Below are 14448 nucleotides of genomic sequence, written 5' to 3'. Positions count from 1 at the left end.
TCTCTTGCTTTGCAGAACTGGAAGAAGTTAAGTTTATTTTCAAGCAAATAAAAACACGACAGACAGACCGGGAAATAAAACGGAAAATAATTGAGAGTATATTTCTCAGTTAACAATAAGAACAACTTTATTTATCCCGAAGGAAATTGTTGTGCCAGAGCTTCAAGTAAAACATAACAATAATAAATACTAGTAGGAAATTGTGTAAACAGTATAAAAAAAAAGGTGGGGAGAGTAAGAAATACAAATAAAACTATGAAGTGTCTAAGTAGCAAGTCAAGGCTATAAAGTGTCTTAAGGTCTTAAGTACAAAGATTTTGAGATTCCCTGTGGCTGAAGGGAGAGGAATTAAAAAGTCTGATCGCCTCAGGTAGGAAAGACCTCCTGTGGCATTCAGTGGAGCTCCTCGGTGGTCCTCTCAGCAGACCAAGTTTCAGATGTAGTTGGTAAGGAGAATTATCCTGCTCATTGAATTCTAATCCACTATGGTTTCCAAATTTCCCTTCATTGCGGAATTGAAACTGTGTAACAGTTTCTCCTGTTTCTTGTTTGCATGCTGCTTACTGTGCATGGGCTGCGGTGGCTGCATGCAGTGGTCTTGCTCTATTTAATACTGCTTGTACAGCAGCCAGATAATTTCCAACCATAGGACCATCTATTGGATGTTAACAAATCTCTTGTTGGAGATTTCCTCCTTTGTAATCACCTCGATATCTTGCCCATTTTAATAGAAAGACAAGTTTGAATATTTGTTCTAACTCCAATCCAATCAAACTCTATGACTCAGCTAGATGGAAAACTGCATCTTGGAATGGCCCCCAGCCATTATCTGCAGCTTCTTTTACCTCAGTATGTGATATCTTTACACATGGGGGTTTTCCGCATCGTGTGGATTCGGAAATTGTATGATAGGATATAATTTGGCCTCATCTACAATATAACTTTTGTTAAGGTTCTTTCTCCGTGTTTTGTATGGATGTGTTGGTTTTACTTTTACTTGTTCTTGTTTGTCTTTGTGTATGTCCTCATATGCTGGCAGCTTTTTAAGATCTGGGTATAATGGCTCTGGAACCCCTCCCACTGCGCCTTGTGGCATCTCCAGTGGTGGGGGTTGCTGCATCACAGCTTTGACGGCTGTTCCATTATCTTCCTTCTGCACAAACATAGTTTCTTTACTCTGATCTTTAATTTGTTCTTTTTTTCTTCTTTTGAATACTTTGTGTTCGTTTCGTGGCTTGTTTAATCCATTTTTCAACTTTTTTCACTTCGTCAAACTTTTTGTCACTCTTTTTCTTGTTTTTGCATTTTTCGTGTTCATCCATAAGTTTTTAATGATGCTAATCTTAATTTTCCATCCCAGATGTATTTCTTTTTCCATTTTCTTTAATATTTTATATCATCTGGATCCAATTTGTGCATGAACTTCACATCCCCTTCCAAGGCTTTTTCATTTTTACTACTACAATAGTTTCCCATTTTTTTTACACTACAGGTTGTTGTGGTTAACTATCTGTCACAATGTTCACAGAGATCTTTGACCGTGCCAAGCTCCTATAGAACCTAGTATTCTGCAGACACAGCTGTCACTGCAAACCAACTTTCTCAATTTTAACCACAACCTAAAAATTACACTTACTTCAGAGACTGACTTTAGTCAGTATAAAAATCTCTTTGAAGTGACAACACACACATATATTCCAGTGCACCCTGCTGTTCTTTCTTTTCTTAGGGCTAAAAGTATAAACCTCTGTCTACTTTCTTTTGAAGGAAAAAGTATGAACCACACCTACTTTCTTTTCGCGGACAAAAGTATAAACCACATCTACTTTCTTTTAATGGACAAAACCATACTCAGTCTGTTAATTTGGTGTTTACTCCTTGGCCTTCTCGGTCCAGTCAGATCCTGTCAGTCCAGCGATGGCAGGTGTAAGGAGGAAGTTCTAACCACCGGTCTTTCTCTCAGATCACTAGATCTGGCAGTCATTTGGATATAATATCTCACCAAGTTGACAGTTTTTGGCACAAGTTGTAATTCTTTAAAGCTGGTGTCTGAAGCTCAAATTTCCCGATAAGGATGTGATTATACACAATACAGAATCTAAACAGTGTATAAATTCACTCAAATCCAGCCGCAAGAATGAAAGATAAAGCCATTTATTCAAAAATGTTCATCACCCAAATAGAAGGTTTTTGGAACAAGTTGTAAATTACTTTGGAATTCTTTGAAGCTGGTTTCTGTTTTTGAAATATGTTAAATAGGATTTGAACTTACACAAAATATGTCAAATATATAAATATCATGTTGCAGGTTTAGTAGATAAAGCAATTTGGTCTTTTTTTTTTTATTTCACCAAATTGAAGGTTTTTTAACAAGTTGTAAATTACTTTGGAATTCCTTAAAGCTGGCACCTGTGGTTGAAAATTATTGAACAGGATGTGATTCTGCACAGTATATATCATCTTTACTTAAATGCAGCCGACAGTTAGAAATATGAAGCCGTTTGGTCAATATTTTATCTCAGCCAGTTGAGGGTTTTTTTGCAAAAGTTGTAAATAACTTTGTAATTCTTCAAAACTGGTGTCTGTTTTTGAAATATGCTGAATAGGATGTGATTCTAAACAATTAATGTCTGATTCACTAGCATCCAGCCAGATGTTTAAACAATAAATGCATTTGGTTGAAAAGTTCTTACCTCACCAAGTTGAAGATTTTTGAAAAAAGTTTTGAATAAGAAGTGAATTGTTAAAAACTGGTGTTTGGTGCTGCAATATATTAAATATGAAGTGATACTACACAATATATGTCACATTTACTGAAATCCAGCTGCAGGTTTAAGACATAAACCCATTTGGACATAAAGTTTTTATCACACCAGTTGAGGCTTTTTAGAACAAGTTTTAAACAAGAAGGGAATTCTTTAAAACTGGTGTCTGATGCTAAAATATGTTGAAAAGGACATGATTCTACACAATACATGTGACAATTACTGATATGGAGTCGCATCTTCAAAAGATAAAGCCATTTGGTCAAAAAGTGTTTATCTTCCAATTTTAAGGTTTTTGGCAATGGTATTAAAAAACTGGAATTCTTTAAAGCTGGTGTCTGGTGCTGAAATTTCCCGATAAGGATGTGATTATACACAATGAAGAATCTAAACAATGCATAAATTCACTCAATCCCAGCCGAAAGAATGAAACACAAAGCTATTTATTCAAAAATGTTTATCACACCAAATTGAATTTTTTGGAACAAGTTTTAAATTACTTTGGAATTCTTTGAAGCTAGATTCTTTTGTTGAGATATGTTGAATAGGATTTTATCCTACACAATATATATCAAATGTATACATCTCATGTTGCAGGTATAACAGATAAAGCCATTTGGTAAAAAAAAAAATTAATCTCACAAAAATAAAGTTTTTTTAACAAGTTGTAAATTACTTTGGAATTATTTAAAGCTGGTAATTGTTTAAATATATTGAATAGGATGTGATTCTGCACAGTATATGCCATCTTTATTTAAATGCAGCCGAAGGTCTGAAAGATAAAGCCATTTGGTCAAAATTTTGTATCTCAACAAGTCGAAGGTTTTTTGCAAAAGTTATAAATTACTTTGTAATTATTTAAATCTGGTCTCTGTTTTTGGAATATGCTGAATAGGGTGTAATTCTACACAATATATGTCACATTTACTGAAATCCAGCCATTTGGACATCAAGTGTTTATCTTACCAATTGAAGTTTTTTAGAACAAGTTTTAAACAAGAAGAGAATTATTGAAAACTGGTGTCTGGTGCTAAAATATGTTGAAAAGGACATGATTCTACACAATATCTGCGACAGTTACTGATATGGAGCCACATCTTTAAAAGATAAACCCATTTGGTCCAAAAGTGTTTATCTTCCAAGTTTAAGATTATTGGCACAGGTTGTAAATAACCTTGGAATTCTTAATGCTGGTGCCTGGTGCTGAATTATGCTGAATATGACGTGATTCTACACAAAGTATGTCATCTTTACCTAAATCTACCCAAAGGTTTAAACCATAAACCTATCTGGTCAAAACTCTTCATGTCATGATGTTGAAGCTTTTTGGAACAAGTTATAAATAACAAGTGAATTCTTAAAACTGGTGTCTGGTGCTAAAATATGTTGAAAAGGCCATGATTCTACACAATATATGTCACATTTACTGAAATCCAGCAGCAGATTTAAAAGATAAAGCCATTTGGTCAAAAATGTTTATCTCACGAAGTCAAATGTTTATGGCACAAGTTGTAAATAACTTTGGAATTCTTTAGAGGTTGTGTCTTTTGCTGAAATATGCTGAATATTAAAGAATTCTACAAAATATAGAATCTACAAAATGAATAAATTCACTCAAATCCAGACTCAACAATGAAAGATAAAGGCATTTGGTCAAAAAGTTTTTATCTTCCAAGTTCAAGATTTTTGGCACATATTGTAAATAACCATGGAATTCTTAATCCTGGTATCTGGTGCTAAAATATGCTGAAGAGGACGTGATTCTACACAATGTCTTCACCTACTGCTGAAGGTTTTAACGATAAAGCCATCTAGTCAAAATTGTTTTGACTAAGTGGCTTTATTGTGGCTTTATTGGCTTTATTGGGTCGAAGAACAAGAACAAGAAGAGGAGTGCGTGTTTGGAAGCAGAGAGAGAGGAGGAAAGGAAAGAGCCTGGGAGTAGGGAGTAGGGAGAGTAGGGACTTTTAATATTGGGACTATGACAGGAAAAGGTAGAGTTGGTCGACATGACGCAGAGAAGGAAGGTGGATATACTGTTTGTCCACGAGACCAGGTGGAAGGGTAGTAAGGCTAGAAGTTCAGAAGCAGGCTTTAAGTTGTACTATTATGGTACTGACAAGAAGAGAAATGGAATAGGAGTTATCTTGAAGGAGGAGTTTGTTAGAAACGTCCAAGAGGTGAAAAGAATGTCAGATAGACTTATGAGTCTGAAATTGGAAATTGAAGGTGTGATGCTCAATGTTGTTAGTGGCTATGCCCCGCAGGTGGGATGTGAATCTGAAGAGAAGGAGAAGTTCTGGAATGAGTTAGATGAAGTGATGCAGAATATTCCCAGAAATGAGAGAGTGGTAATTGGTGCAGACTTCAATGGACATGTTGGCGAAGGCAATAGAGGGGATGAAGACGTGATGGGCAGATTTGGTATCCAGGATAGGAATGCAGAGGGACAGATGGTGGTAGATTTTGCAAAAAGGATGGAAATGGCTGTAGTGAACACCTTTTTCCAGAAAAAAACAGGAACATAGGGTAACTTATAAGAGCGGAGATAGGAGCACGCAGGTAGACTACATCTTGTATAGATGAGGTAACCTGAAAGAGATCAGTGACTGCAAAGTAGTTGTAGGTGAGAGTGTAGCCAGACAGCATAGGATGGTGGTCTGTAGGATGACTCTGGTGACAAGGAAGATGAAGAGGACAAAGGCAGAGCACAGGACTAAATGGTGGAAGCTGAAAAAGGAGGAGTGTTGCATGGTTTTCAGGGAGGAGTTGAGAAAGGGTCTGGGTGGTCACGGTGAGCTTACAGATGATTGGACAACAGCAGCTCGTATTATCAGGGAGACAGATAGGAGAGTACTTGGTGTGTCATCTGGAAGGAAAGTAGATAAGGAGACTTGTGGTGGAATGAGGAAGTGCAGGAGTATATGCAGAGAAAGCGGTTAGCAAAGACGAAGTGGGATACTGAAAGGACTGAAGAGAACAGACAGGAGTTCAGGGAGATGTGGCGAAAGGTAAGGATACAGGTATCAAAGGCAAAACAAAGGGCGTACGATGACTTGTATGCTCGGTTGAATAGTAAGGAGGGTGAGAATGATCTATACAGGTTGGGGAAACAGAGATAAAGATGGAAAGGATGTACAACAGAGTATAAAATAGTACTTGGAAGAGCTGATGAATGTGGAAAACAAAAGAGAGGCAAGGGTAGAAGAAGGGACTATTGTAGGCCACAAAGTAGCACAAATTACTAAAAGGGAAGTGAGGAAGGCCTTGAAGAGGATGAAGAGTGGAAAAGCAGTTGGTCCTGATGATATACCTGTGGAGGTGTGGAAGTGTCTAGGAGAGGAAGCGGTAGATTTTCTGACTAGATTATTCAACGGGATCTTAGAGAGTGTGAAGATGCCTGAAGAATGCAGACAAAGTGTGATGGTGCCTATTTTTAAGAATAAAGGGGATGTGCAGAATTGTGGCAACTATAGAGAGATAAAGTCGATGAATCATACAATGAAGTTAGAGGAAAGAGTAGTGAAAACTAGACTGAGAGCAGAAGTCAGCATTTCTGAACAACAGTATGGCTTCATGCCTAGGAAGAATACTACAGATGCAGTATTTGCGTTGAGAATGCTAATAGAGAAGTATAGAGAAGGCCAGAGTGAGCTGCATTGTGTTTTTGTAGACCTAGAAAAAGTATATGACAGGGTGCCATGAGAGGAGCTCTGGTGTTGTATGAGGAAGTCTGGAGTGGCAGAGAAGTATGTTAGACTGGTGCAGGACATGTATGCTAGCTGTGAGACACTGGTACGGTGTGCTGTAGGGGTAACAGAGAAGTTCAAGGTGGAGGTGGGACTCCATCAGGGATCAGCTCTGAGCTCCTTCTTGATCGTAATGGTGATGGACAGGCTGACAGATGAGGTTAGACAGGAATCCCCATGGACCATGATGTTTGCGGATGACACTGTGATCTGTAGTGAGAGCAGACAACAGGTAGAGGGAAATCTAGAGAGGTGGAGGTATGCTCTGGAAAGGAGAGGAATGAAAGTTAGTCGCAGCAAGACAGAATATTTGTGTTTGAATGAGGGGAACTCGGGTGGAACGGTGAGGCTACAGGGAATGGAGACCAAGAAGCTGGAGGATTTCAGGTACTTAGGGTCAACAGTCCAGAGCAACGGAGAGTGTGGAAAAGAGGTGAAGAGACGGGTCCAAGCAGGTTGGAATGGGTGGAGAAAAGTGTCAGGGGTACTATGTGATAGAAGACTTTCAGCCAGAATAAAAGGAAAGGTGTACAAGACAGTGGTGAGACCAGCGATGATGTATGGACTAGAAACTGTTACAATGACCAAAAGACAGCAGGCAGAACTAGAGGTTGCAGAGATGAAGATGTTGAGGTTCTCTTTGGGAGTGACCAGGATGGATAGGATCAGGAATGAGTCTATCAGAGGAACAGCACATGTCAGATGTTTTGGAGAGAAGGTCAGAGAAGCCAAACTGAGATGGTTCGGTCATGTACAGAGAAGGGATAGAGAATATATTGGTAGACGGATGCTGGAATTGAAGCTGCCAGGCAAGAAGTCTCGAGGAAGACCAAAGAGAAGATTTATGGACGTAGTGAGACAGGATATGAAGGTAGTTGGTGTGAGAGAGGAAGATACAGAGAATAGGGTTAGATGGAGAAAGTTGACTCGCTGTGGCGACCCCTGACGGGAAAAGCCGAAAGAAGAAGAAGAAGAAGGCGTCCTATTGGTCGGCCGTGCACCACGTGACAGGGGAGATGCGGAAGATGCATCAGCGATGTTGTTTTAAGTGAAGCTGACGGTGCACACTCCCAAATTGCAAATAATAACATATTCGATGAGAGACATCTCAAAGATCGTGGAGACGAATGTTTAACGTCCCATTTGGTGCGTCTACTGTATTATGTTGGTAGATGATGATGCAAAGAGGCAGGAGGGTTGTGGGTGACGTGTGACATAAGTTTGTTAACTGGACAGCCTGTCTCTACGCCTTGCTTCCGTGTACCGAAGTAAATTCCCACCAAGGAATCCGATCTTAGCGCAAATGGATTGTGTTTGATGACAAAAGACGACAGCCCCGATCCGTCCACCACACTGGTCGCGTTTAAAGACTGTCAGACCGGGATCGTGGCAAAGTTCTCCCGTTTGTAAAACAATAGAAACCAATTGTGGCATCAGGAGGATGGACGGAATGTGTTCTGTGTTCTGACTTCTTCATGAAAATTGAAGCGACTGTGTCGTTTCGGTCATTCCAGCCTATCGGAACTCAGAGTTGACGTTTTTCTTGTCGTTGAATGGCTGCGATGGCTGACCCTGGATCAGCTTCTGAAAGGAGCAATGCATGACTCAAAAACAAGTCATGTTCTCTGACTTTTGTATTATTGGCTGTATTTGTACTAAGGAATCAATTACATGCTTGTGGTCATGTGGCACTCTCGTCTGTTGTTTGTACACATTTTCATCCGCTTGTTCATATGGGAAACGAAAACATTATTATTGAAAATCTCTGGTAAAACTGTTAAAATGTTTTTTAAATGTTTTTAAAATGTTCTATTTTCACCTTTCTGTGAAAAGGATTTTTTAATCATCTCTGAACAAGCAAGGCTGATTTGTAGCAACTTGCACAAAGATCTACAGACACATTTTAATTGCGTATTGTAAATGTGTAATACTGAAACACATCTCTTGTGTGTTTTGTAATAAATTTCAGGATGAGTAGAAAAGTCTGATGTTTACTACCTTTCAAGGGAAATCCTGCTTTTCCAATCCAATCTGTATCCTGTCCTACAACCCACTGAAGGGATTCAATGCAGCGTTGGTCTGTTCTGCATCTGAGGCTTCCACCATCCAAGGCTGGACCTGCAGCTCTGATATCAAAGGAATGGCTGTTTCGACGAGGTGGAACCGTGGCCAGTAAGCTTTCCTTTCACGATGGAAATGCTCCCTTACTTGTTGGCTTCCAACTTCTTCTTCACCAGGTAGTGTTGGAGTGAAGCTTCTCCAGCTGGCATTTGGTAGAGGTGATGGTGGGGATCGAGGTGGTCATTTCATGTTCTTTGACTGTTGTACTGGGGGGCTTTTCCAATAATCATTTGGAGGCAGCCGCTGTCAAGCCTGCAGTAGCTCCCCTCCGTCGTTCCACCGAGATGCACCGATGATCATCTCCATTGCCATGGTAAAGGCTAGAGGGGATGTGGCGCAGCCTGCCCTGAAGCCCACTTCCAATGATCACCATATTTTGTACTCTGTGGTTGTTTTACAGAATAAGAAATGCTGGAGAAAGCTTCTGACCAGGTTTGTGGTGGTTTCATGCACTTGGAAGAGATTGAAGGCCTCCCAGAGGACAGATGTGGGGATGGATTAAGAAGCCTTGGCTTGGTTGAGGAATAAAACATGCAGGTCTCTTCTGTACCCTTTGAAGATTTTATTTGTTTTTGTGTTTCAGGTGAGTTTGGAGTGAGAAGTTATGACTTGTTGTCGCAAAGACATGCACCGGGGGTTCAAGATATGTTTAAAGAGGACAGAATTCACGCAGAGGTGCACTGTTTGTCATAGCTTAATTTTGACATTGATTTTCAGTCCAGTCAAGGTGCTGTGAGACTTCAGTGTGTTGTTGGTGCTGATTGCCATCACCCTGTTCATAGGTGAAACTAAAAACTTGAATGTTGTATTTGAATATTTGACAATTTGGTTAAAATAAGCTCAAAATGATCATAACAGTCTAAATCAGCTCATTTTAAAATGTTGATTTGAATAGGTGTCAGTGCCCAGTATCCAGATAAAGTGGGGCAAAACAGTATTTAGTCAGCCAACAATTGTGCAAGTTCTCCCACTTAAAAACATGATAGAGGTCTTTCATTTTCATCATTGGTATACTTCAACTGTGAGAGACAGAAAATCACCTTGTCTGATTTTTAACAAACTTATTTGGACATAATGATGGAGAATAAGTAGTTGGTCAGGAACAAACATTCATTGCAATACTTTCTTATATACCTTTTGCTGGCGATGACAGGTCAAAGGTTTTCTGAAAAGTCTTCATAAGGTATTCCAGGGGTGGGCAAACTTTTTGGCTCAGGGGCCGGATTGACTTTTAAAATTTGACAATATGATACATGTAAAACAAAAAATGGATTTGTGAACAGTACATATCAGACTCTTTTGATATTTGCTTTGAAAATAAAACCAACTTGGTTTTGAAGGCTCTGACATTTGCTTGCATTTCATTCACAAACCGCTTTTTTGGTTGGATCTTCACGTCCAGCTCATTCATGTGTGTCAGTAGGTCCACAGTAAATGTTAAATAACAAAGCCACTCCGTGTCATTCAGTTCAGGATAAATTCTCAAGAGTTCTGAAGTAGCTCCAAAAATTGATCATCTCCAGTTTGAGCTCCCACATTCGTTGATCCAATCATACATATCAAGCATGAATTCTGTACCAATCTTTGATGGGCCAGATGTGGCCTGTTTAAGAATAAGAATAAGAACAACTTTATTTATCCCAAAGGAAATTGTTGTGCCAGAGTTTCAAGTAAAACATAACAATAATAAATAATAGTCGGAAGGAGGGAGAATAAGAAATACAAATATATTATATACAGGACATTCATAGTTCTCTTTTGGATCATCCAAATGCCCTCCAGTAAATTTTGATGACGCGATGGGACACATACTATCTCAGTAGAGACACCTTCGGCACTTCAGGGTTTGAGTACCTGGCGGCGTAGTGTGTTACTGATTGTAGCCTTTATTACTTTGGTCCCAGCTCTCTGCAGCTTATTCTCTCGGTCCCCCTGTGGGCGTCTCATCATTTTGAGCCCTCGGGGTGAGCTCTTGTGTGGAGCCCAAGATGGAGGGAGATTATTAGTGGTCTTGTATGTCTTCCATTTTCTAATAATTGCTCTCACAGTTGATGTCTTCACACCAAGCTGCTTTACTAGTCCAGATTCAGTCTTCCCAGCCTGGAGCCGGTTTACATTTTTGTTTATGGTGTCCTTAGACAGCTCTTTGGTCTTGGCCTGATTGAGTTTGGAGTGTGACGGTTTGAGGTTGTGGACAGGTGTCTTCTATCCTGGTAACCAGTTCAAACAGGTGCCATTAATACAGGTAAGGTGTGGAGAACAGAGGGGCATCGTAAAAAAGAAGTTACAGGTCTGTGGGAGCTCTGTGATATCTTGTTTATTGGTAACCAAATACTTATTTTACTGAAGAATTTACCAGTTAATTTATTAAAGATCTTTAACCCCAGCACTGTCTCTCATAGTTGAATAGCAACAGAGGGTCAAATGTGCAAAGCCAAAAATGACTCGGATTGGGACAAAGTGGGGATAAAAAATGGATGAACTTTTCCTTGTTTTATTCATTATGAACATTTTCCATCAGCCGTGTTACAGGCACTGCTTTTCCAGGACATATTTGCAAATGTTAACAGTATGTATCTAATTAAAAGTAAAAAAAAAAAGGTTAATGTGTAAATATCTCGTTACAATGTGAACACCTGCAGTTTACAGACAAGTGCAGCTTATGTGTTTGTGTTTTTACCCGCTGTGGTTTATATTCAGATGAGCTCCAGATGTCCAGATGTCACTTTCTAGGACTTTCAAGTTGCACAACAGTGCTCATTATCACGGCATCTCCTCTGGTCCTGCTCACTCTAGGTGAACAGCAGGGGGGCCAGGGCGGGTCGGTGTTGGATCTCAGGTAAGACAGAACAACAAGGTGCTCAGAGGACGTCAGTCACTCCTACAGAGCCAGGATGGGAGATCTGTACCCAGGGTCCTGTGGTTCTTTGTTTTCCTGCAGACGGGGATGATGTTGGAGGTCTTGGAGCAGACCGGCGCACAGAAGGAGACTCCTGGGCTGCTGGGTGACTGGACTTGGACCTGATTCATCAACAGTGTGTCAGAACTTCTCTCCATTCAGTGCATTTAAAAACCTCTGCATGTCATCGATGGTGGTTTGGCATCAGTTAAGCCACAGAATGCCAGTATAAGAGTACAGAGAAGCGGGACTCGGGATGAAAGTGTCCACGGAGGGGATTCCACAGGTCCCACATCTCTTTTCTTAATTCATAATTTAAAGTACAGTTAATTCATATGGTTAGAATTAGAATTAATTCATATAGTTAGAAGTAGAATTAATTTAAATAGTTCGAAGTAGAATTGAACCGAAGAGTTTATGGCCGTTTATGTCGGTCCCTGAAGGCTCCGGGGTTCCACGATGTGTTCCCGGTCAAGAGCGCTGTCCAGCCCCGCGACGTAAGTTCACTTTTACAGAGAATAGTGACGATTTCTCGACCTACAACCGAATTGACCGTGTTTATAACAACCGCGAAGCAACTCCCGGTGATTTTTGACGGTAATTTAGGTCCTTTCGGCCGAGAAATCTCGACGACGACACAGATTTCGTGAGCTGAGGTAAGGCTAACTAAGCCGCTCCGCTAGCCAAACAGACTAGCTCGCGGCCTTCCGCCATCTTGCCTCGGAGCGCGTCGGTAATTGAGTGTTGGCGACTCAAACGACAACGAAAAAGCGGTGGTCTAACCGAGCGCGATCGGCTCCGTCCGGACCAGCAGTCGTCGTAACAGCCGGTATTAGCCGGTGCGGGGCGGGGTTAGCGTTCAAGGCCGTCGAAGGCTGTTTGGGGTGCCGGGGTCCAGTGGGTGTTCGCCACGGGACGAGATGATTTACCGTCGTGTTTAGAAATTGTTCTGCTGGTAGTGACGAAAACATGAATGTAATTAAATGTAAATGTGGATTTAAATCCATTTTACTGTTGTCTTGTGTTCGTGACGTTTTTTGAATTGTGTTTCCCGGCGATGAGCAACGAGTCTCTGTGAGAGCTGGTCGCATCGATGCGGTAACCAGACGGGTTCACAAGATGGCGCCCGTTTGCAGCCCAGTGTATTGTGAGCGGTTCAAACGTCCCGTTTCCACCTGTGTCTTTTCTCCTCACGGGCGACTTTTTGCCACATTCCAGGTGGATTTGAAGGGGACACGATTCCAAGAGTCTGGTTGTTGAAGTCCTGGGTTTACTTTGATGCTTCGGCGTCCTGTCGGGGGGGGCGTGCACCACGTGACCGGGCAAATGCGGAAGATGCTTTAGCCATGTTGTTTCTTGTATGAAGTCGTGAGTGAAGCTGACGGTGAGGGGACTGCGGTGGCGTCGAGCGAGGGCGCGGGGCTATCGCTTCTCGGCCTATTGGCTAAGATCAAGTGTAGTATCTGTTCTTATCAGTTTAATATCTGATACCTCCTCTATCCGGGGACCAAATATTAAATTGATTTCTGGAACAGGGAGATGGAATGGGGGCTTGCTCCGTCCACTCCGCGCATCGACCCGGTATTGCAGTATCTCTGGGAACGGTGCACCCCCTGCTTTTGTGTCCGATGTCGAGGTTGCTGTGGCCTCCAACCCTAACCCATGGGATCCAGATCTTGTCTGTGCCCTGCGTGACCAGCGACACTGTCCCCGTTGTTTCTGCCGGTAGGGAGCGGTAGATAGCGACACACGAGCGTGTCTGCCTGAAACCCTGTCCCTACCATTCGCCCCGTGCAGCCCGATAAAATCCCACTATGGACCAGAACTGAGCCTAAATGGATCGCATTTGAAACGGATGGATTGCCCCCGATAGACTGTGTCAGACTGGGCTCAGGGGGAAGTTCTCCCGGTCGTAGAGCGGCAGAAACCCCTCGCGGCATCAGGAGGACGGACGGAACGTGTTCCGGTTTTCCTCTGACTTCTTCGTGAAAATTGAAGCGTCCGTGTCGTTTTTGGCATCCCGGCCCGTCAGAACTCAGAATTGACGTTTTTTTGACGGAGTGTGTGTGTGTGTGTGCGTGTGTGTGTGTGCGCGAGAGGGATCGTGTGTGAGCTCCCGGAAGAGTCCGCGTGGGTTCCCCCCCGACTGAGAACGGCGTGCGTGTGAAAGCGGTCCGTGCGCGGGACGCGTGCGACTCATACTTACCTGGCAGGGGAGATACCATGATCAAGAAGGTGGTTCACCCAGGGCGAGGCTCAGCCATTGCACTGCGGCCGTGCTGACCCCTGCGAATTCCCCAAATGTGGGAATCTCGACTGCATAATTTCTGGTAGTGGGGGACTGCGTCCGCGCTCTCCCCTGTTGTGCTGTTCAAGAGCAAGTCTGTGTCGCTGGAGGCCGGGTTCACTGTTTATGGTCGCGCGCGCCGACCCTCCCTGGCCGGGCTGTGACCCAACCAGGGAGTTGTCGTTGCACATGGCAGGTGCACCGCAAAAGCGTGGATTTACGATCGGGCCAAAAAACAATCCAGAGTGTCCAAGTCCCTGAAATGCTCCTGCTTCTTGATCTCCACTCCCTGTAGCCTCACCGTTCCACCCGAGTTCCTCTCATCCCCACACATGTATGCTGTCTTGCTGCGACTAACTTTCGTTCCTCTCCTTTCCAGAGCATACCCCCACCTCTCTATAGTTTCACCGAGACACTTTACAGTTTATAGTTTATTTTGATTTCTAATTCTGCCTTTTATTATTTATTACTGTTATATTTTCTGGAACTCTGGCACAACAGTTTCCTTCGGGATTAATAAAGTTGTTCTTATCTTATCTTATCTTATCTTATCTTATCTTATCTTATCTCGACCTCCACCTGTTTTCTGCTCTCACTACAGATCACAACGGCATCTGCGAAGGTCAC

At 42.0% G+C, this 14448-nt stretch overlaps 2 non-coding genes across 2 annotated transcripts; both read left to right on the top strand.

Annotated features, from left to right (window-relative positions):
- The first annotated feature begins 12958 nt into the window (after positions 1 to 12958).
- LOC147219799 (U2 spliceosomal RNA) lies at positions 12959 to 13149 on the top strand. Its single transcript, XR_015108165.1, has one exon. It is a non-coding gene; the product is annotated as a U2 spliceosomal RNA (small nuclear RNA).
- A 583-nt stretch (positions 13150 to 13732) lies between these two features.
- LOC147219798 (U1 spliceosomal RNA) lies at positions 13733 to 13896 on the top strand. The gene has a single exon (XR_015108209.1). It is a non-coding gene; the product is annotated as a U1 spliceosomal RNA (small nuclear RNA).
- Positions 13897 to 14448: the final 552 nt, after the last annotated feature.

Source organism: Fistularia commersonii, chromosome 24 (assembly GCF_037954325.1).
Source record: "Fistularia commersonii isolate RoL2024-O1a breed Wild chromosome 24, RoL_Fcom_v1.0, whole genome shotgun sequence".
In the NCBI taxonomy this organism is placed as follows: Eukaryota; Metazoa; Chordata; class Actinopteri; order Syngnathiformes; family Fistulariidae; genus Fistularia; species Fistularia commersonii.
This window is presented reverse-complemented; position numbering and strand designations above follow the sequence as displayed.